Genomic DNA, 21,613 nt, shown 5'->3' with positions numbered 1-21,613 from the left:
CCAAAATGCCAAGTGGAAGATTCCCATTGGCTGAGGGAGCTACTAGTTCCTGTCTTAGCAAGGTTAGTTTCAAAGCACCTTTCAGGATTTAGCAGAAAAGATGTGCAATTTATTCACCTCTTGCTCCAGAAATAGTTAAAGCAAGGATCATCTGTCAGTCCTTACAAGCCAAATAATGATTTTTTAAACAGAAGGCAGAATTTTAAACAAAGGGTAGAAACACAGACTCCCACTTTGCAGATCACAGAAAGGACACCTCTCTCAGAGTCTTTTGTTCTCTGCTTCAGCTGTAAGGAATCCCAGGTCAGGTCTACACCACATGTTGGTGAGAGTGGTCCAGTGGCCCTGGATAACCTGACTCATCTCAGGCATCCCTATGAAAAACACAGCCCTATTGACTTTACAGTTTTATTTAGTCTTACTCCAGGGGATGATGGCCCAGTATCTTTCACTGACCTGAGACAACCTCTTTGCAGCTGGAGCCTTGAGAAAATCCTCCATAAGCCCGTTGGCAAGGACAGAAGTGGAATCATGAAAGAATTAGAAAAGTTCTCTTGTTTGAGATCCCAGTTTCCTCAGGTGGTTGAGTGGAAGCCAGATGGGCAGTGCTTATCCCGAGACCTGAGACACCCTAAAGCCCAACCCAACAGCATTACTCCCCATGGTACAAAGAAAATGTTCTTGAGATTTAGACTATATATATTATTAACATTATCATGGGAGGCAGACACGCCCAAGTCTACCTCTAGATCTCAAACTTTTCCAATACAGTTTTTGGTTTCCCAGCCTGTTTTACTCTAATAACATGTCCACAATTAAGCTTGGTGTACTATGTCTCTTAAACTACCTCCATGTAGCTGGCCACAGGCAGTATCTGCCCATCCTCTTATTTCCCCTTGCAGGTTCCACCATGCTGTGTTTGGAACACTTACAAGTAGATGAGAGCCACCAGTAAGCCCCAGCAGAGAGAGATGAATGGGGATGAATGGGGATCTTCTTAGCTGTCTGAATGTATTCTTGTGGCCTTCAGTGAAAAGCCATAGAGCTCCATAAAAGGGAGAGAGGCAAGGCTCTTTAAACTATTTACAGATAATCATAATATTCATTAATTACCATCTATCTCTTGATGCTTAACCAGGTACTAAACTGACAACTAATACAGTGGTAAACAAAACAGACGGCCTTTCCTGTCACAGAGCTTACATTCTCATAGGGGAAACAAATTTTGAATAACAAAATTCGCAAGTAATTATTTAATTGAAGGTATTTTAAGTTGATACAAGAAAGTACCCAGTTTTACAGAGTGTATTTTAAAGGTACTGATCTAGGCTGTGGGTCAGGAAAGGTTTCCCTGAGGTGGTGTGGCTGTGTAACAAGGTTTAAGTTGATATTTGAAGGTTGACTAAGAATTAAGAAAGATGATACTCCCGGCAGAGGGAAAAGCATTGGTGAGGGCAAGGTAAAGGAAGAAACATGGTGATAAGAAAGAAAATGTGGTACATATATACAATGGAATATTATTCAACCATAAGGAAATCCTGCCATTTATGACAACGTGGATGGACTTTGAGGACATGATACTAAGTGAAATAAGTCAGAGAAAGACAAATGACCTCACTTACATGTGGAATCTTAAAAACAAAAAATGAACACATAGATATGGAGAACAGATTGCTGGCTGTCAGAGTGGGAGGTGGGAGTGAGTGAGTAAAGTGGGTGAAGGTGGTCAAAAGGTACAAACTTACAGTTATAAGATAAATAAGTCCTGGGGATGTAATATACAGCGTGGTGACTATAGTTAATAATACTGTATTGTATATTTGCATGTTGCTAAGAAAATAGATCTTAAAAGTTCTCATCACAAGAAAAAAATCATAACTTTGTGTGGTAATACATGTTAACTAAACATTGTGGCAGCGTACACATATGTCAAATCATTATGTTTTGCACCTGAAACTAGTACAATGTTCTATATCAATTATATGTCAGTTGGAAGGAAGGGAGGGAGGGAGGGAGGGAAAAAGGAAGAACAAACAGTGATTCTGTAGGACAGTGAGACTCCCTGTGTAGACCAAGCGGCCTGTCAGGCCATCTTAAGGATTTTCATATACCATGGATAAAGAAAGAGAAACTCACAAAAGCCTCCAGACAGGGAAAATAAAACCAAGTAAATTCTCCCCCTTCTTGTTTCTTACTCCTTAGCTTCTTACTTGACATCTTTAGCCAACGAACTTCAAATCTTAGGGCCAACTAGGAAAAATCAAACCAAGTCTAAACCTTTGTGCAAAACTAAACTCTTAGGTGAGATGAATACCAAGAAAATGCACAAAAATATAAAAATTAAACTAATGTTTTCATATGACTAAATATATCTGTAATTCAGTAGATTTGGCCTTGTCACTTGAACTGATTTATCTCTAAAAACATATGCAGATATTTTAACCTTCTGAATTCTACACATTCATAGCTTTCTACAGAAAGCAGCAAGTACGTGCCAATTTTGAGTAGTAAAGGGAAAACCTATTTCCCTGCATCCAGAAATAACTTTATTAGGCATATAAGAATTCATTATTGGAAAAGTAAAGCATCCTTCTCTGCTGTCAAATTGGATACTGTTCTTTCACCCCGATGAAGAAGTATTAAGACATGGGATCGACCTACAGACATGAGAGTTTGGTACAACCATGTCCCCACAGAGAAAGACTTTCTTTCAACTATTAATTTACTTTAAAGTTCCTTAATTTCTCTTTCTGAACATGTAAGCACTTGAGACATGAAGAGTTTCTACTTCTTTCTCCAACTTCCATTTATCTAGAAGGTGTAGAAGTATTTTGCTTATTGTGATGTGGACTTCTAACCTCCAAATACCGCCCTTCCTCCTCCTGGCACACAGCTAGGCTACACTTGCAGCTGCTGTCAGGTGTGTGTTCCAGGCAATATTAGTGGAAGTTGTGTGGGCCATTTCTAGGCCTATCCATAAAAATTTACATAAAATCCATAAAATTTCCAACAGGGCATCCTCTGTGCTCTTGTATTCTTTTTTTTTTTTTTTTTAATTTTTTTTTCAACGTTTATTTATTTTTGGGACAGAGAGAGACAGAGCATGAACGGGCGAGGGGCAGAGAGAGAGGGAGACACAGAATCGGAAACAGACTCCAGGCTCTGAGCCATCAGCCCAGAGCCCGACGCGGGGCTCAACTCACGGACCGCGAGATCGTGACCTGGCTGAAGTCGGACGCTTAACCGACTGCGCCACCCAGGCGCCCCTGTGCTCTTGTATTCTTTATCAACTTGAGGAAAATAAGCACGGTGGCCTTGAAACTTACATCATAAAGATGGTGAAGCCATACGACGGTAGAGGCCTGGCTTCCTGCATCAAGGTTTGTACAACAGCACCTTCTCAGAGCTCTGACTTTGGATTCACTTTTTATTTCTGGAACTTGACTGTTTTTCTTTTCTGAGCTCTGCTATGATTTTAATTTTTATACTATATTTTGTTCACTATGTAATTGTATTAGGAGAACATTATACATCAGTTAGTTCAATCTACCATGTCACTGGACCCAGTACTATATTAGTAACATGTACATTATTGTTTCCTGAAGTAGCAAGACTGGTAATTTAGGAGGTAGTTTTGGATCTTGCAGTGCCTCTTGTCGTAGTTATAACCTATTGTGTTTCATGTGTTTATTACAAATGAACTCTGGTTGATTGTTGGATGACTTGGGTTTCTTGTCCTCACAAATGCTGTGGGTTGGCCTCATCATAGGAAAGAGCTGACACTTTATGTGTCCCTACCCTGGGTGGGGAGGGGCATCTCCACTTCTAGTTACAACGCACCAGTGATTGTCTGACCTTCCCAAGTGGGATATAATCTCCAAAAATTGTAATGTGACTTGTTAACTTGCAAGAGAGGGAAAACTGCTCAAGAAATAGTGTAGGCACATAGGGAATAGGGCAGTCTGAAGGGTGATACAGCAAGGGAGGGGGGTGTATCACAGCAACTAGGAGTCAGACATCATAGATTCACCACCTACTAGCAGTGTAATCTTGGGCAAGTTACTGAACCTTCTTGAACGTTAGTATTTGTATCTGTGAATAGAGAATGATAATATTAGCTATCTCATAAGTTGTTATTTGGGTAAGTGAGATAATATAGTAAATTCTTTGGAGCAAAACAAATACTGAATATATGTTAGATATTATTATTTGAAATTATTCTAGAGGTAAAGAGTAGGAAAAATGGCAAATGTGTGCCAGAAGCACCTAAAAAGGCACCTTGCCAGCTCTCCTTGGAGCTCCAGCCTGTTATTATCCAATTGTCCACTGCCTTTCTTAGCTGACTCTGGACTTTCACGTCCAGACCCCACTGTGGAATTAAGGGCTGTGAAAATCCACAAGATCATGGTGGCAAAACTGGGCCAACTCTTCTTCTCTTAGCCTCTCGACACCACTGTTTGGCATCAGTCACGACCAGTACTTTTTTAATGACTCAAAACCTCCATGATTCCATTTCTGGTATGAGGGACAGGGCTCACAAAGAAACTATGCTTCTGTGTTTCTTAGATACCTTCCAGAAGTCACTTTGAAAAGACCCATTCTTTTGTGTTGAAGAATAAATACCTTTTATCCTTTAATAGAGGCTGTTTTAATTGGACTTGACCATTGGTACCATTAAGTTCATAGTAGGTGCTCAATAAATGACAGCTATTACTATGACTAATATCTTTAGTCACCATGTTATCTATTTAAAGTCTTATATTCATTTCCAAAAGATTTCAAACATCCTGACAATAGTAGTTTTGTGTTTTGCCCAAATTTCATGAAGTTTTAAATTTTTAATACTAATGAGATTTATGAGTAACTCTCTGGCAGAAAATCTACAGCTTTTAACATCGCTAGTGTTAGAAAAATGACCTAATGCAAGATATAAAACTGAAAAGAAACAAGTGATCATTTTCAGAAGAAGCTACAAAAGTAGAACTAACGAAGGGGAAAAGAATTTCTGGTTACATAAGAGTATTTAGAGAAATGAGATATTGGGAATAGCATTTCTTATGTCTAAGTAGATGCATTTTTGAATACTTATCCTATGGCCCTGCCTGCCCTCTCTGTCCTCCATTAGTACACTGAGTGGTCTTGGCTTGATGAAGACATGATCTCCCATCCAAGTTTCTTTGTTCTCTTCTCTCTTGGGCAGGCCCATTACATTAGAGAATGTAGAAAAGCCAAGTCAGAAACTGATCTCTGAACTGACGAGAGGAAACTGAACCTCCTCTTCATTTTTTCATTCCTATTAACTCAGTCACAAACACAAACATTTGCCCGCATTCTTTGGAGCTCAAAGACAAGGAGCCAAGCCAGAAGGAAATGAGGCCGTGGCCTTAGGAAGATATTTTTTTGTGTGTCTTTTCTCATTTCTCTTCTCGGATCTCTGAGTTTTGAGTGTGAGCTATAAAGAGAAAGATGGATTGTATTTAATCCCAAAAGGAAGGGCAATGGATAGGAAGGGGCAGGTGAAGCATTGGTTGGTATTTTAAGGGACTTTTTCAATAAGGTACGCTAGATAAATTCTTGTAGAGATTAATTTTAGGGTTTGTGAACAGCCCCACCCCACCCCCCATGGTGGGTAGTAAGTCAGCGAGTGAACCCCAGTTACAGTGACTTGCCCAAATTTCCACTAAAAGTGGAAGATTCCTTTCTGACTGACAGTGCTAAAGAATTATTGTTCCTAAACATGTCACACTGACATCTTGATATCCCATATTGATGTCATGCTATGTCTTGACATGACTTGATAGTGTAGTATTAGCCTTATATCCGTATTGCTAGTTGTGAACAACAGAAGCTTTCAAATTTATAAGATCCTAGAGATAAAGATGTTCTTCCTACTTAATAAAGCTGAACTAGGACTGACCTTTTCAGGTTGACTTCCATTCTACTCATTGCTGCTGCAATGTAGACAGAGGATAACTGGAATAAAGCCCACTGTAGCTGAATGCAAAAGGTTTTTGATCACATCTGTGGTTCCAGTGCTTTAGACAAAGATATAAAGAAGACGCTGGAACCCCTTGTGGTAGGACCAGCCCTGAACATGGTTTCAGACAAGTTCTACAAGGGCCTTCCTTATTGAAAAGGTAGTTAAGCATATTTCCACAAGAGACTTTGAAATATATTGATTCTGAAACTCCTTGGGCTTTCTTCTGCAGCATCCACCCTTGGACAATGAATGACTAATTAAGATTAATTTCTAGCTTACATAATGTCCCTCGCACAAGAATATGTTTGCACTCGAGAGTATTGACACTGGCAAATGGGGCCAGACTTTTGGCAGGTTTTTCAGATAAACGATGCCAAGCTGGCTAACTTCCTATATTTCTCTAGTCTTTTTTGGAAAATACCTAGAACACTTTCCAAGAAATTAGTTTAGATCAGTTGCAGTTTATTCTGGATAATACTGTGTTTATCGTTGCATAAGAATCTAAGTCAGGATCAGCTACCCTTTCAGACACAAGTCCCTTAATGCTGACAATAACACATGGGCTTTTTTGCCAAAGGCATGAAGTCGACCAGGGGTTCTAGGAGGAAATACAAATTCTATCTCTGGATGACTCAAACAGGCCATAATATCAGTACTAATTGTGAGGCTTTGAGGGGACTCTGGTATTAATAAGAGAAACAGTACTATCCAAATAATTTGGAAAGCTCAGTATTTCTCTGTGTCCATCTCTTTCCTGACTGGTGGAAGCAAGTATTCTGGGATGCACAGTTACTAACTAGTTATATTAAATTGTTCAGTGGGATGCAAAGTGCTCAGTGTTGATATCAAATCAAAGTTAAGCATTGATATCAAATTTCAGTAAAGCCAGGGTCAATCTAAATTTCCATAGAATGAATTTCACAGAATGAATTTCCAGTCCAACAACAATTTAATTATTATGATAATTTTGTTATTCAAGTTTCTAGTTGACAAGTTTTAAGAAGTTGACATTATGTTACAGGAATGATAATTGCTCAGTACTGTCAGCTACTAGATTGCTTCTACTGCTACTACACTGTAAATTTGCAATACCAAATAGTCACAAACTTCCCATTTAGGTTCATTGAGGAACAACATACATTTTTTTGGACAGTCCTTCCAGTTTCAGATACTAATAGTATCTAATAGCGGCTAATAGTGATGCTGTCACCCAGATATTAAATGTTCTTTTCGCGCTAGTAGTAATTCACTAAGGTGTAAGGACTTATCTTCCCTTATCACCTACCAGAAGATCTAATTTTACTGAAACAGTGCCAAACTGAAGCTTTGTGCACTGCTTAAGAAAATGTTGTCTTAGTGTTTTTAGAAATCAACTTAAAATCGTACATAAAAATAACAGTTTTCAGAGCCATCGTTGAGTAACTGCAGAATTTTCTACCTGCTAGAATTTTGACATGTGAAGTATGTAAGTAAATTTTCATTTTTTAAATATTTATTTATTTTTAATTCATATCCAAGTTAGTAGCATATAGTGCAATAGTGATTTCAAGAGTAGATTCTAGTAATCCATCCCCTATATATAACACCCAGTGCTCATTCCAGCAACTGTCTTCTTTAATGCCCCTTACCCATTTAGCCCATCCCCCCACCCACAACCCCTCCAGCAAAGTAAATTTTCACTTTATGTCTAGAATGCTCCCCTATATTTGAAAGTGAATATTCAGCTTTAGTAACAAACTCAAGTCCTGTGTCCTGTTTGTTTAACTGTCATTACACTGATTAGGTTTGTTTATACCCTGGTGGTTCCTATTATCATGGATCATATTGTCCAAAATGCTAAAAACCATGGAGGCCTTCCAAAGGCTAAGGTTGAAGTCCAAATCAAAGAGCAGGTTTTGGTCAAATCTTTAGGTTGACATTAAACTATATAAGGTAGGGTCGTTTTCTTAATTTTTTGAAGCTTTATCTTCTTTATCTGAGAAGGAGGACACCACCTCTTCTTTCCACCTCTTATTAGATTGTTGTAAAGATAAGACCTAGACAGTAAAGTCCTTGATAAATGATAAAGGTCTATATATACACACAATGTGCTGTATATACACACAATTCTTAGTCATTACAGAAATGTTAGCACATCTTCTATTGTACCAGCAAAAGGACAATGGCAGTGTGTTTGTATAATTGGTGTTTGTAGATGTTTTATTCCTCAAAATCTTCACGCCAGGAATCCCATCATTAAGCCATACTCAGTGTGTCCCTTTATTCCCCTGACATAACCCACTTCCAGCCCTGACTGCCTCATGCTTGGTCTAGATACTTAACCTCAGTAATGCTCTCCCTGTCTCCAGGCCCCTGTTCGCCATTCTGTCCAGAATGCCAGGACCATATTCATCTTCCAACAGATTTTTATACGCCATCTTAAACTCAGGTGGTGCTCCCCCTGGCTTACTAGATACAGTCTGAACCATCTGTAAAGTCCTTCACAATCTCAGTACAACTTAGACTCTTCCTACTCTCCCCGCGACCCTACCCCTCCCATTCCCTATGAGCCAGTCAAGTCAGGCCTCTTGTTTTCCCTCCCTGTGACTTTACACATTTCAGAGTCAGCATCTCTCTCTCTCTATGTGTCTTTTACATAAAATGCCCTCTTCCTCCTCTCTTGCCTGTAGACATCTTGGCTATCGTTTCAGACCCATTTCACAGTCATCACTTACAACAGACTCTATAGGCACATATGTATACAAAACATACACATGTATAAACATATTTCTAACTATGTTTCATTCTAATTACATAAATAATCCAGGCTTTTTAAAAATGAGTCAATATATAAAACTACAAGAAGGAAAATAGAAATTGCTTGGACTGTCAGTCTTGAGACACAACCACCATGAACATTTTGGTGACTCTTTCTTGTTCTTCTTCGTATAGGAACGTATAAACATTTATCTTGTTATCTTATATGATTCAGATAAAATTTTACCTGGTTTTTAAAATCATATTCAGTTTTATGTATAAATAAAAGTCTGGTGTTTGTTTTGTGTTTTACATAGCTCCCTTCTCAACCTCTCCTTCTATTTCCCCTTAGAAACTCACCTTAGGTAATCCATGTTAAAAACTTGTTGCATATTTTCCCGTACCTTTTTCTCGCATGCTATTTATTTTCAAAGTAGACTCATAAAAGCATGATAACATTTCTCCAAGTCACTTAATACAGAGTTAATCTATTAAAAATTAATCTATTGGGGCACCTGGGTGGCGCAGTCGGTTAAGCGTCCGACTTCAGCCAGGTCACAATCTCGCGGTCCGTGAGTTCGAGCCCCGCGTCGGGCTCTGGGCTGATGGCTCAGAGCCTGGAGCCTGCTTCCGATTCTGTGTCTCCCTCTCTCTCCGCCCCCGCCCCCCGTTCATGCTCTGTCTCTCTCTGTTCCAAAAATAAACAAACGTTGAAAAAAAAAATTAAAAAAAAAAATAAAAAAAAATAAAAATTAATCTATTTTCTTTGTTCACATAGCCACAAATAAATATAATTTTATATAAATTCATGCTTGTTCTCACAGTCAAGCTTTTTGGTGCCACCTTTATTTGCCATTCTCCCTCTTTCTTCCTTTTCTTGGTGGGGGGTGGCATGTATTCTCTTCCTCTCATTTATTCTCTTTGGTTACATAATATTATACACATACCACACTTTATTTTACTATTTCCCTACTGATGACTTTCCATTTTGTTTCCACTTTTTTTGCAGAGACAGTACTACCATAAGAATGCATGTGTGTGTGTGTGGGGGGGGGTGAATTCTTGCTTTTAATTTGATGGGTTAGATTCTAAGTTAAAGGAAATGTGCATTTCTAATTTTAGAAATTAGATTTCTAATTTCTAAATCTAGAAATTTAGAATTCATATTTTCATTAACAATGAATGTTTGAGAGTGCTATCTCCTCATCTTTACAAATTAATCTGAGTCTTATCTGAGATTCAGTATGATCCTCTCTTTGCCACTTGGATTTGCACTTCCGTGACTACTGTAAAGGAGGAGGAGATCTTCAAATGCAAAGTGATCATTTGCATTGCGCTTATGTGAATTGCCCAGCTTATGTGAATTGCCCATCCCTGTTTTTTGCTCACATTTGTATCAGGTTTATATTTTTCTAACCAAATTGTAAAAGCAACATGTATCTTATTGTGGTAGGTAGCCTTCTAAAGTGATTCCCAGTAAACTCCCATCCTGTTATTCATGCCCTGGTATAATCCCGTCCTATGAGTGTGGACTTTATTCCAAAGATTAGTGTACAGCAGAAGTGATGTGATATCACTTCTGTGATCGGTTACAAAAGAACACGATTTCCATTTTGCTGGTATTCTCTCTGTGGCTGTTCTCATCTGTTTGCTCTGATGGAGAAAGCTACCTGGCACAGAGCTAAAGGGCAATAGCCCTTAAGAAACAGAGGCCCTGGGGCACCTGGGTGGCTCAGTTGGTTAAGCGTCCGACTTCGGCTCAGGTCATGATCTCACGGTCCGTGAATTCAAGCCCCGTGTCAGGCTCTGTGCTGACAGCTCGGAGCCTGGAGCCTGTTTCAGATTCTGTGTCTCCCTCTGTCTCTGACCCTCCCCCGTTCATGCTGTCTCTCCCTGTCTCAAAAATAAGTAAACGTTAAAAAAAATTAAAAAAAAAAAAAAAAGAAACAGAGACCCTTATTCCAAAGTCCTTAAGAAGTGAATCCTGCAAACATCCATGTAAGGTTGGAAGAAGATCCTTTCCCATTCAAGCCTTCAGATGAACCTGTAGCCTGGCTAACATCTCACTTGCAGCCTATAGAAGACCCTGAAACAGAGGACCCAGTTAATTTGTGCCTGGGTTCCTAACCCACAGAAATGGAGAGTAAGAAGTATTGCTCCAAGATGCTAAGTTTTGGGGTTATTTCTTTTGCAGAACTAGGTAATGAATACAATTGCATATACCACATTTTCTTCTGGATTATATATTGCAAATATTTTTTTCCTGATCATTAAGTTTTTTCTTGACTTTGTTTATGATATCTTTCTCCATACAGGATTAAATATTTTTAATTTTTTAACATTCGTTTTTGAGAGACAGAGACAGAGTGCGAGCAAGGGAGGGGCAGAGAGAGACACACACAGAATATGAAGCAGGCTCCAGACTCCAAGCTGTCAGCACAGAGCCCAATGCGGGGCTCAAACTCACGAACTGCAAGATCATGACCCTGAGCTACCCAAGCACCCCTAAAATTTTTATATACCATGTTTTCTTTGATGGCTTTTAGATTTGATGAACTATGTAAGTATCTCTCCAATGCCTATGCAGTATCTAGAGTCTGTTAAACATTTTCTAATACTTTTAATATTTTATTTTTAATTTAATTTATAATTTTTAATTCCAGCATAGTTAACATACAGTGTTATATTAGTTTCAGGCGTGTAATTTAGTGGTTCAACAATTTAATATACTACTCAGTGCTTATCATGATGACTGTACTTTTAATCCCCATCACCTATTTCACCCATCCTCCTACCCACTTCCCCTCTTTATGTAACCATCAATTTGCTCTCTGTAGTTAAGGGTCTGTTTCTTGGTTTGTCTCTTTTTTTTTGTTCATTTGCTTTGTTTCTTAAGTTCCACATGTGAGTGAAATCATATGGTATTTGTCTTTCTCTGATTATTTCACTTAGCATTATACTCTAGCTCCATCCATGTTGTTCAAATGGCAAGATTCCCTTCTTTTTTTATGGCTGAGTAATATTCCAAAGTGTGTGTGTGTGTGTGTCTGTGTATCACATCTTCTTTATTCATCTATCAGTAGACACTTTCACTTGCTTTTACATCCTGTCTGTTGTAAATAATACTAGAGTAAACTTAGAGGTGTGTATATCATACTCTTTGGGTAAATACCCAGTACGGTGATTACTAGATCATATGGTAGTTCTATTTTTAATTTTTTGAGGACTCTTTATGCTGTTGGTATTTACTTTGGAGTTAAAATTTTAAAACATCATTTAGGGATAATATGTAAGAAGGTCAACTTCAAGGTCTTCTCTTCCTACATCTCCATTTTTTAAATTAGAAGTAACACTGATTTTGTTATTGAATGACTACTGAATATGTTCTCCATTCATGGCAGAGTCTGAGTCTGTTAAATAGATTACACATTCTAGGACTGCAAAACATTTTTCTTCTAGAAAGATAAAGCCAACTGAAATAATCCTGAAAGAAAGGAGTGACTGAGAATTTGAAATGTTTTATCTGTAAGATTCCAAAATAGAACCCTTATGTTATTAGATCATAATATTATTTCCTTATTTCACAAATATTTATCATGTCCATTCTACCTGCCAGGCACTGTACTCAGTCCTGGAGTTAAAGGGGTCGAGAAGACAGGCAGATATGTCTCCACCTTCATGGAATTTAGGTACATGCATTAAAGCAGTTATTACAAATGTGGTAAATGTTATAAGAGGGATGTATAGTGACAGCATGTGGCCAGGAACCCCAACAAAGACCCTGATGAAAAAGAGACATTTAGGCTGAGCGATAAAGGGTGAGTGAGTTAGTTACTTTTGAGGAGAGACCAAGCATGGCACAACTGAGGAACTGAACAGGAAAGATTGATGGGCTGGAGCCACTGGTGTAAGTGAGCAGCAAGGGCTGAGAGTGGTAAGGAGGGTGGTGAGCCCCATGTGGTATAGAACTTTACACACAAATTAAGATGTTATCCTAGAGAAACAGAGAGCAATAGGAGGAGTTCAAGATTGAGAGTGTCATGGTGCGCCTGGGTGGCTCAGTAGGTTAAGCGTCCAACTTCAGCTTAGGTCATGACCTTACAGTTCGTGGGTTTGAGCCCTGCGTTGGGCTCTGTGCTGACAGCTCAGAGCCTGGAGCCTGTTTTAGATTCTGTGTCTCCCTCTCTCTTCGCTCCTCCCCCATTCTTGCTCTGTCTCTCAAGAATAAATTAAAAAGTTAAGAAAAAAGATTGAGAGTGTCATGATAAGATCTGTATTTTAGGAAAGTTATTCATGGTTTGGAGAATGGATTGGATCAGGAATTAATTAAATCAAGGAGACCACTTAGAAGGCTGAATAAGTCAAGTTTCAAATTTACAAATAGCTTTAGCTAAGTTTGGGTGGAAAGTGATATGATGTGACACTGGGCAGAGAGAATATGGGGTCAAAGGAGATTTTTATTTGTCTTTTGATTTATTTGATTTTACCACAGGAAAGGCTTGAGTATGATGGAAACCGCTAATTCAGAATAAATGCCAGAAGATACATAAAAAAGGAGGCAAACCAAAATTGACAGAGGCTAATAATCTGAATTTTCAATAAGATGATATTATTTAAATATGTGGCTACAGGGGCACCTGGGTGGCACAGTCGGTTAAGCGTCCGACTTCAGCCAGGTCACGATCTCGCGGTCCGTGAGTTCGAGCCCCGCGTCGGGCTCTAGGCTGATGGCTCAGAGCCTGGAGCCTGTTTCCGATTCTGTGTCTCCCTCTCTCTCTGCCCCTCCCCCGTTCATGCTCTGTCTCTCTCTGTCCCAAAAATAAATAAACGTTGAAAAAAAAATAAATAAATATGTGGCTACAATTTATTTAATGAGGACAGGGAAAAAACTGACCTTTCATGTGAAGGAAATGGCATACCTTTGAAGGAAATGGCCTACCCTATTTCCTATAAAATTCCAATTCAAAACAAGGGCTTTATTTGAGGCACTAAACATATAGCATTTAACTTACTTAGAACCGTCTTACATTTCAGCGTTTTTTACTCAAAACTGGTCATTTGGTAATTCTAAGAATGGAAGTTAAGCATGTTAGCTTTAGGCTTTGTTCAAAATATGTTTTCAAGTTCTTTTTCCTGGATTTCCTGTTGGCAAAAAGGTTCCCAGTTGTTCTCTAGTTCTTGGTTTCTATTGTGATTTTTTAAATCAGATAACATGTTTAGTAGCATTTATTAGGTTTCCTAAAAGGTAGCATTACTCTGTAGTTTTAGTTGGTTGTGGCTAATGTAGACATTGGGTTGCAAAGTCCCAAGAGCAAAGTGATAATCATATTTTCTCAAGGTAATCCTTGAGGATCCTATACATCAAATGTAGAATAGTGTATGTGGTATGGTATATATGCTTCTCTATGCCAGTATATAAATATACGTGTGTAAAATATATAGTGATATAGAGGACATATTAAAGTATACACATTAAAAACATAACTCTACCATATTTTAAATTATAGGATAGCAAGATAAGGAGAACAGAAGCATAAAAAAAAAGGAAAACAATGATACTAAATACTCACCATGCATCCTTCATATTTTTGCCTGGCTCTGGTCGTAATAATGGTGACTCACCATGAGGACGGATGCTGACGATAACAATGAGTTCAGTGCCTGTGTGATGAAGAATGAGATAATAAAGATGGGTATTGGGAATATGGTAATCCCACTAACCCTAGGGATTTGTTTTCCTCCTATCTGACAACACTGTTGTAGGTCCACACGAGCAGTGAGGAGACCAGCCGGCAGAATTGTTCATACTATTTAAATTCTTACTTGCTCAGCTCTCATTTTTGTTCTTGCTCTCCCATTGGTGGCTCATCTTCATTGATTTCACATAAGTCAAATACGCATTTATGCTTCTCCACTTTATTGGGTTTGAGGATTTCAGCTGACTCCAAAAAAATTGTCTACTGGTCAATTTCAGTGTGGTGGCAACACTATGGGGTTGTATCCTGCGGTGGGATCATAAAAACTCACTTGTAGTAGATCAGAGTTGGAGGGGAATTTGCTTGTTTGCTGTTTTGTCTGGTTTTAACTTCCATTCGGTAGGAGGGGGACCAATTTATATTTTATGGTTATATATGAAAACCTGTATTAACTGGTACTGTAATTCTATAATGATTTATCCCAGGGATTTTCTTTTAACCTCTTACGAATTGGCATGCTAGGCTGCTGCTCAGGTGACTTGACTGGGTTTTTTTAGTTTTTTTAAATATTTATTAATTTTTGAGGGGGGGGGAGGGGTAGAGAGCAAGGGAGACAGAGTCTGAAGCAGGCTCCAGGCTCTGAGCTGTCAGCACAGGGCCCAAGTTAGGGCTGGAACCCACAAACCATGAGATCATGACCTGAGCCGAAGTTGGATGCTCGACCAACTGAGCCACCCAGATGCCCCTCGTGTGACTTGACTTTTAATCCAGACCTGAAGATGGGGAAATGGTCCTTGGAAGTTCCCTGAGACGTTGAGATATGATGTGATGGAAAACATCTGACCTCTCATAGGAGAAGGGGCTTCTTATCAAATGTAAGGAGCAAGGCAGGACAGGGACATGAAACAGATTGGTGTGGATATTTGAAGCATTCCAATTTGATTAGGTGGGTCAGAGAGCAGGAGCATGGTAAGAAGTCAAGGTGGAGATGGGAATATGAACTGACTAGGGAAATAGAAGATTACTAAGTTGTTCCATTTCAGGCACCCAGTGGAAGATAATACTTACATGGAGACAACAACCTGCCCAGTTGTGGGACTTTTCTGTAGTAGAAGAGCAGCCTGGTTTAAGCACTGAGAAAGCCTTCATTTCAGGAAAAAAATATTTAGGAAGGACAGTATCAGAAACCCAAGGAGAGAACCAAACTACAAAACACTGAGAAGTTAAAACACGAAGGTAAGTTTGACAAAAAGTGAGAAATATACATTTCTAAGGCAGCAGGGCCAGGCCATAGGTGTTGAGGGTTTGGGAGTCCTGATCATGTGGATCCCAATGACCCTGAAGCTTCAGGTATTATTGTAATCAATAGACACTTAATTTTCTGGTGAATCAGTAATTCTTACAGCATATTTCCCCAGGTTGTTCCTATTGGAAATGTTAGCTATGAATTTTATCACCCCAAATAGTGGTTTCTGTTGTACTTTTTGAACACAGGAAAGGCTAAGCCATAACAGATTTCCTCATGGAAGCAGAGGGACCTGTAACGGGTGTCCATTTCCACTCTGTGCAGACTTTTCAGGAGTTAGTCAAACCCCAAGGAAGTTTCCAGGAAACAGCCATAGCTGTGTGACTCACCTAGCAAAAAACTGACGCCTGAACAGGAAGTCCTACCCCACAGCCGATGGTCAGTTTATTTTTAGTCAAGATTCAGGAAAGACAGGCAAAGAAGGCCCCATTCTTTCCTTGGTCACAGAGCATAGAGGTCAATAAAAATCTTGACTTTTACTGAATTTTAAGGGAGACCAGGAAAGCAGGCACTACCTCAGTTCTGACACTTACTTTCTGCAGGTCTTACAGAAAATTCTTTAGCTTAGAGGCTGAATGAAGCAATGGTTCTGTTTTCAATTTTTGTAGTCCTACTCCCTGAGCCAAGCACCATCAGCTCCATTTATTATAATAGCTATGTGGCCATGAGTGAGTTATTTAAGCTCTTTGTCCTGATTTACTCATCTATAAAAAACCACAAGAAATAGTATTGGTTGTGGGCACTCAAGGAGATAATATTTGCTGAGGCACAGTGCTTGGCACATAATAAGCATCTAGTGAAAGTTGTCTCTTGTGTGGGCCTGTTTTATCTTCTGTCAAGTGACGTTCGTAGACTAATATTCTTTCCAGCTCTGAAACTCTAAGATTCGGTGACAGAAAGGATTTTTGGTTAGTGTTATTATCCCACAGCTAGGATGAGCAAACGTCCTCTGTGAAGATCTGGGTAGTGGTGTTTTAGGCTTTGCACATCATACAGTCTTTATCGTGACTACTCGACACTGACACCATAGTGTGAAAGAAGCCAGAGATAACACTTAAAAGAATGGGCACAACAGCTGTGTTCCAACAAAACATTATTTACAAAATGAAGTGTAGCCTAGATTTGGCCCACGGGAAGTAGTGTGCCGACCTCTGTTCTGTAGGATAAAAATATGTGGAGAAGAGAAGTGAAATGCAATTTGTGATGGAAAAAGAACACAGAAAATCATGACCTGCAAACTCGTATAACCTTCTGCATATTTGTTTAGCTCAAAAACTTTTTTTTTTTGTATTGAGCATATGAAACAAAGCAGATGTTCTACAACAAAGGTAGATAATGGAAAGATACTAAACAGCTTTCACAAGCTAAAATATTTATAAATATTGAACAGATATAAGTATGTAAAATGAGTGAAATGGAAAACAGTGAGTGGCCCAGAAATTCACATTTGCTACAATTTGAAAGAAAGCAAGAAGAAGGCAATCATGCAAAAAAGCATGAGAAGCCCAGGTTGTAGCAAAAAGCTAATGTTGTTTCATGAAGGAGACAGTTATGGATTAAACTGGTTTAAACGCTTGCAGGGTGATTGCTCAACCTTCAAATCACATTCGATCTTATCTGGGTATCTGAATGTTACCAAGGCTGGGTTGGGGGCTATTTTCTTTATTAAGCTGACCTAGTGACTAGCCACTCAGCATTAGGCCTTGGTGGTATTGGGGTACCTTGACAAAGTGTAGGCAACTCTGTACCAGTCATGTAGTACCTGGGAACACAACTTGAAATTATGCTGAGGAAAGACAAGAATGCAATGAATAAGAAAGAGGACATGAAAGGAGCAAATGAAGAACTGCTAATGGAGCAATATAGATTTAGAGGCCACATTGCCCCCCCCCCCCCAGTTCCCCATCCCACCCCACCCCAGCATTCTCTGCGGGACAACACGGGAGATCACTACAGGGGCAGCGACTACCTGCCTGGGCACCTCTGAAGATGCCTCTGTGTCACAGCGACCTTTCTTCTTCCTTCCAGATCTCCCCCGATGGTTCTCTTAACTAGCGTTTACTAGTTTAAAAAAGAGCAAACAGGATGGTAATATTTGAGCAAAAACCTTACTGTCTGTATTTTTCCATCCTCTCATTTCAAGCATCCTAATACTTTGCTTGCATCAGGGATTTTGCACAACAGAAGACTTGATGTCAGTGGCCTTTCCTGTCTTTTGTGAAAGCTTAAACCCTCTGAAGAAATTATGCCAGGTGTTCCAGAGAGGGAAGAGAGAGAAGTGACTTTCAAGGTGGGTGAGATCTCCTGAGACAGTGGAAGAAGGTGGAGGTCAGAGGGTCCCTCTAACATTAGGGATCACACACTGCTCCTTGACAGAAGTCTGAGGGAGGGATGAGCCCCCTGGGACAGCTGCCGAGGACATGTAGGAAAGCTGGCTCTAGATTCAGAGGGCCCTGGCCTCACCTAAGCTTCCAGCACCCTGAGGGTGGCTGCTGGGGCTGGTGGCCCCCTTGGGACTGTGACAACAAGCATCTCAGAAGTAAGCAGCAAGGACAGTGGCCGGAGATCAGAGGGGCCACCCTGTTAATCGGGCAATGTATAAGTTCCTGCACAGGCCTTGAAGGTGGGGAGTCCCAGTAATGACTGGAATTTACTTTTCCCTACATCCTTGAGGGAGGGAGACCCAGAACAGATTTAAACCGATTTAAAGATACGAAGAAACATAACGATTCTTGCAAAATAGCTTCTGTGGGCTGATATTCATCTACCAGCAAATGTTTGGGAGTACGGGGTGGGAAGGAAGAGGGACTCTCATATTCTACTTGGCACCGTCCCTGGCTCAGAACTAGCAAGCTCCCCAAGGAGCAGATTAGGTGTGTGGAGGCAGCGTGACCGCAGAGGCTGAGAAAGAGCAGAGGGCTGCCTTATAAATCCTTCAGCGGGTAAATGAGTGCCCAGAAAAACAGAGAGAGTGGGTGGAGTAACATAATTGAAAACAGCTGATCTGCAAAGCAGGCCTAATTTTTTCTGAACTAAGAATGAGTAAAATGTCTTTTCAAGAACTGGGTGTAAAAATGGAACCAGGAGATAAAGAAAACCCACTATATTTAGTTGTTCACACACACGCACACACAGCTAATATAGTAGCCATGGATGCATTAAGAAAATCTTCTCTTGTACTTTTCATAACTTGTCTGTTTGACGACCCAGTATTTGAAAACTGGGGAACATAAGGTTTCCTGACCCATGGATAAGCTTTAAAAGCCAATGGGCCCAATCTCATTGGGAAGCATAACCACTCAGGAGGCTCAGCGTGGACTTCTAGCTGCAAAGGCTGTGCTTTCCTGAGAAAAGTACAAGAGAACGGAGAGGAGAGTGGGGACGCCACCCAACAGGCCAGGTTAGCTGGGTCAGCCCTGGCCATCTAGGTAGCTAGTGCCCTATGCTAACCTAACCTCCTATCCACTTTCTCCCCCAGCTCTTGTTTCAATGAGATCAAAGGGATCCAGGTAGCAAGTCACTGGCTTAATCGATAGATGCGGTGTAACCTTCATTGTTACTGTGAAATATTCCGGTCATATTCTGAGCACTAAATAATTCCCTCAGAGCGAGTTGCATGGCAGTAATTCAAACCGTATTCTCTGGCCCTGGAACTCAGTCATTTACCTCCTCTTTGTCATGCTGCCTCCAGGAGCCCAGCAATTCCTTTTACCTGCATTCCATAGATGTAGCACCAGCTGTGGGCACCCATCCACTGAAGTCTGTTAATAACCACACGAGGTCAATAGTTTATTTTGAAATGTCACATAAAGGAGAGCAGAAATCACACAAAAGAAAAAGATTCCTTTTAGAAACAAACAATGAAGAGGCTCTAATAGTTAGCACCTGGGAAATACGATTTTACTTTTTTGTTTTGTTAGTATACTCATTATTAAGGTCCAGTCTGGGGTGGGGAGCCCAATAAGCTGGACAGACTTTGAGAAAAAGGATCCGGACAAAACCACTCATTTATTTTTATAAAATTGCATTCATTAAATGATAATGAGAGAAAACATCCATAAAGGTGAGAAGACAATAAAACACATCCTTTCTCTTTGAAGAATTATGCATCCCCAGTGCACAGGAATTAACCGCTATCTGCAAATGTTTTATTGAATTTGCCTTTCTTTTTTTCCCCTGTACAAAAATTGATCACCACAGATGTGGTCTTGAAATCCCTGTGGTTTCTGAAATCCTATTCAAAAGGAGCATATATTTTCCTATTCCTGCAGTTTGAGCCACTCACCAACAGAGGAACTAAGTCAAATTATTTGATTTCTTTTTTTACAAAATTAGCATACTGGTAGATTAGCAAAATGCCATTGACATGGTCTATCTTTGTCCATTGGCTTAGTCATCAATCATTAAGCATTTAACGACCATCTAATGTGTCTGAAGCACTGGGAAAACAGACTTCAAGAAAACATTAGTCCCTGCCCACATGGAGCTGAATTTAGTAGAGTAGGGGGACAGATCAACAAAGCATCAGGATAATATTTTGAAATATTATGAGAACTCTTTTCCTTTCTCAGAAAATCTCGTTTTACCTTGTGGCCCTTTCGCCATTTAACCAGACCAAGAGACTAAAGCTGATTGCCCCAAAGAAGAAAAGACACACAAGAATCCAGCCAGAACAGAGTCCAATATCTGGCTGAGAATATAAAAAGAAAGCCTTTTAAAAGCTGTCATTTCTAAGAGCCTGGTGATTGGGGGAGGGATGAAGCTGGGGGTTCACTTTTGTTGTATTTATTTATTCATTTACTCATTTATTTTTGAATTCTAAAACCTTGCCTCTGACTCAGTAAAGCAAAGCCTGAAAAAGGAGCCAGTTTCTTCCTGGGAGCGGGGCAGACTGCACGATGACCCAAGCAGCAGCTTCCCAGCCTTGGAGGGGACTGAGACCTTTTCTGAGTTGGGGAAGGAGTCTTGAGAGGACAGAGAAAGGAGAGCTAGAGTGTTGAGATGCAAATGTGGGATTTGCCCAAACTGAGGGATGGAGGTGGAGGGTGCCAGAGTGTGCCTCCTAGAAACATTAGGGTCTAAGAATAGAAGGTACCCTGTTCCCATTTGGAGTAGCCATGCTGGTCTTCTCTTTGGCCATTGCCCATGCTCAACAATGTGTTAGATATTTTTATCATTCTTACTCTGGAGGGTTTCAGTGAGTTTTATTCAGGGGTGTCCCATGATGTGACCTGTAGTTCTGAAAGAACTTTAGTGAGGATGAAGTGCATACACTGAAGGAGAAAGTTCCAGAGACATGAAGAGCAGCTTAGAGGCAGTTGCCCTGGCATAAGGGGCGAGTGGAGGAGACAGTCCAGTTCAGTAGTGGCAACACTTCACTGCTTTAAACCAGTCTAATCTTCATACCAGTTTGCTTCTGAGGAAAGTGTGGGAGAGAGAGGGTCTGGGATTGCCCCAGTTTTCCAGCATAGCGGGCTAGATGGTGGTGCCATCAACCAATAGGCTCCTGAGCAGTAGGAGTGGCTGAGGAAGGCAGATGGTGAGTCTAGTTTTCATCCAGGCATGTTATGAGGTCTTAGGAAATCCTTGAGAAATTGGAGAAATGCCAATTGGTTGATACTGTGGTAAGTAGTATCTGAAGCTAGTGGAACAGGGGAGCCTGGGCGGCTCAGTGGGTTAAGTGTCCCACTCTTAATCTTGGCTCAGGTCATGATTTCACAGTTTGTGAGACTGAGTCCCATGTAGAGCTCCATGCTGGGTGTGGAGCCTGCTTAAGATTCTCCCTCTCTCTCTCTCCTTCTGCCCTTTCCTCTCTCTCTGTCTCTCTGTCTCTCTGTCTCTCTGTCTCAGAAAGAAAGAAAGAAAGAAAGAAAGAAAGAAAGAAAGAAAGAAAGA

The 21,613-nt window shown here is 40.1% G+C and overlaps 2 long non-coding RNA genes across 2 annotated transcripts in view; one reads left to right on the top strand and one right to left on the bottom strand.

Annotated features, from left to right (window-relative positions):
• The window catches only part of LOC121012073 (uncharacterized), a 21,576-nt gene extending 7,085 nt beyond the window's left edge, over positions 1-14,491 (bottom strand). Inside the window, exon 1 of the long non-coding RNA XR_005781929.1 lies at positions 14,287-14,491. This is a non-coding gene — a long non-coding RNA (uncharacterized LOC121012073). The remainder of the gene's footprint in view (positions 1-14,286) is intronic.
• Positions 12,315-21,613, top strand: part of LOC121012071 (uncharacterized) — a 27,858-nt gene continuing 18,559 nt past the window's right edge. The window contains exons 1-3 of the long non-coding RNA XR_005781928.1: positions 12,315-12,405; positions 15,456-15,648; positions 17,887-18,008. This is a non-coding gene — a long non-coding RNA (uncharacterized LOC121012071). The remainder of the gene's footprint in view (positions 12,406-15,455; positions 15,649-17,886; positions 18,009-21,613) is intronic.

This window comes from Herpailurus yagouaroundi, unplaced genomic scaffold (genome assembly GCF_014898765.1).
Source record: "Herpailurus yagouaroundi ecotype Mexico unplaced genomic scaffold, PumYag 29, whole genome shotgun sequence".
NCBI lineage: Eukaryota > Metazoa > Chordata > Mammalia > Carnivora > Felidae > Herpailurus > Herpailurus yagouaroundi.
This window is presented reverse-complemented; position numbering and strand designations above follow the sequence as displayed.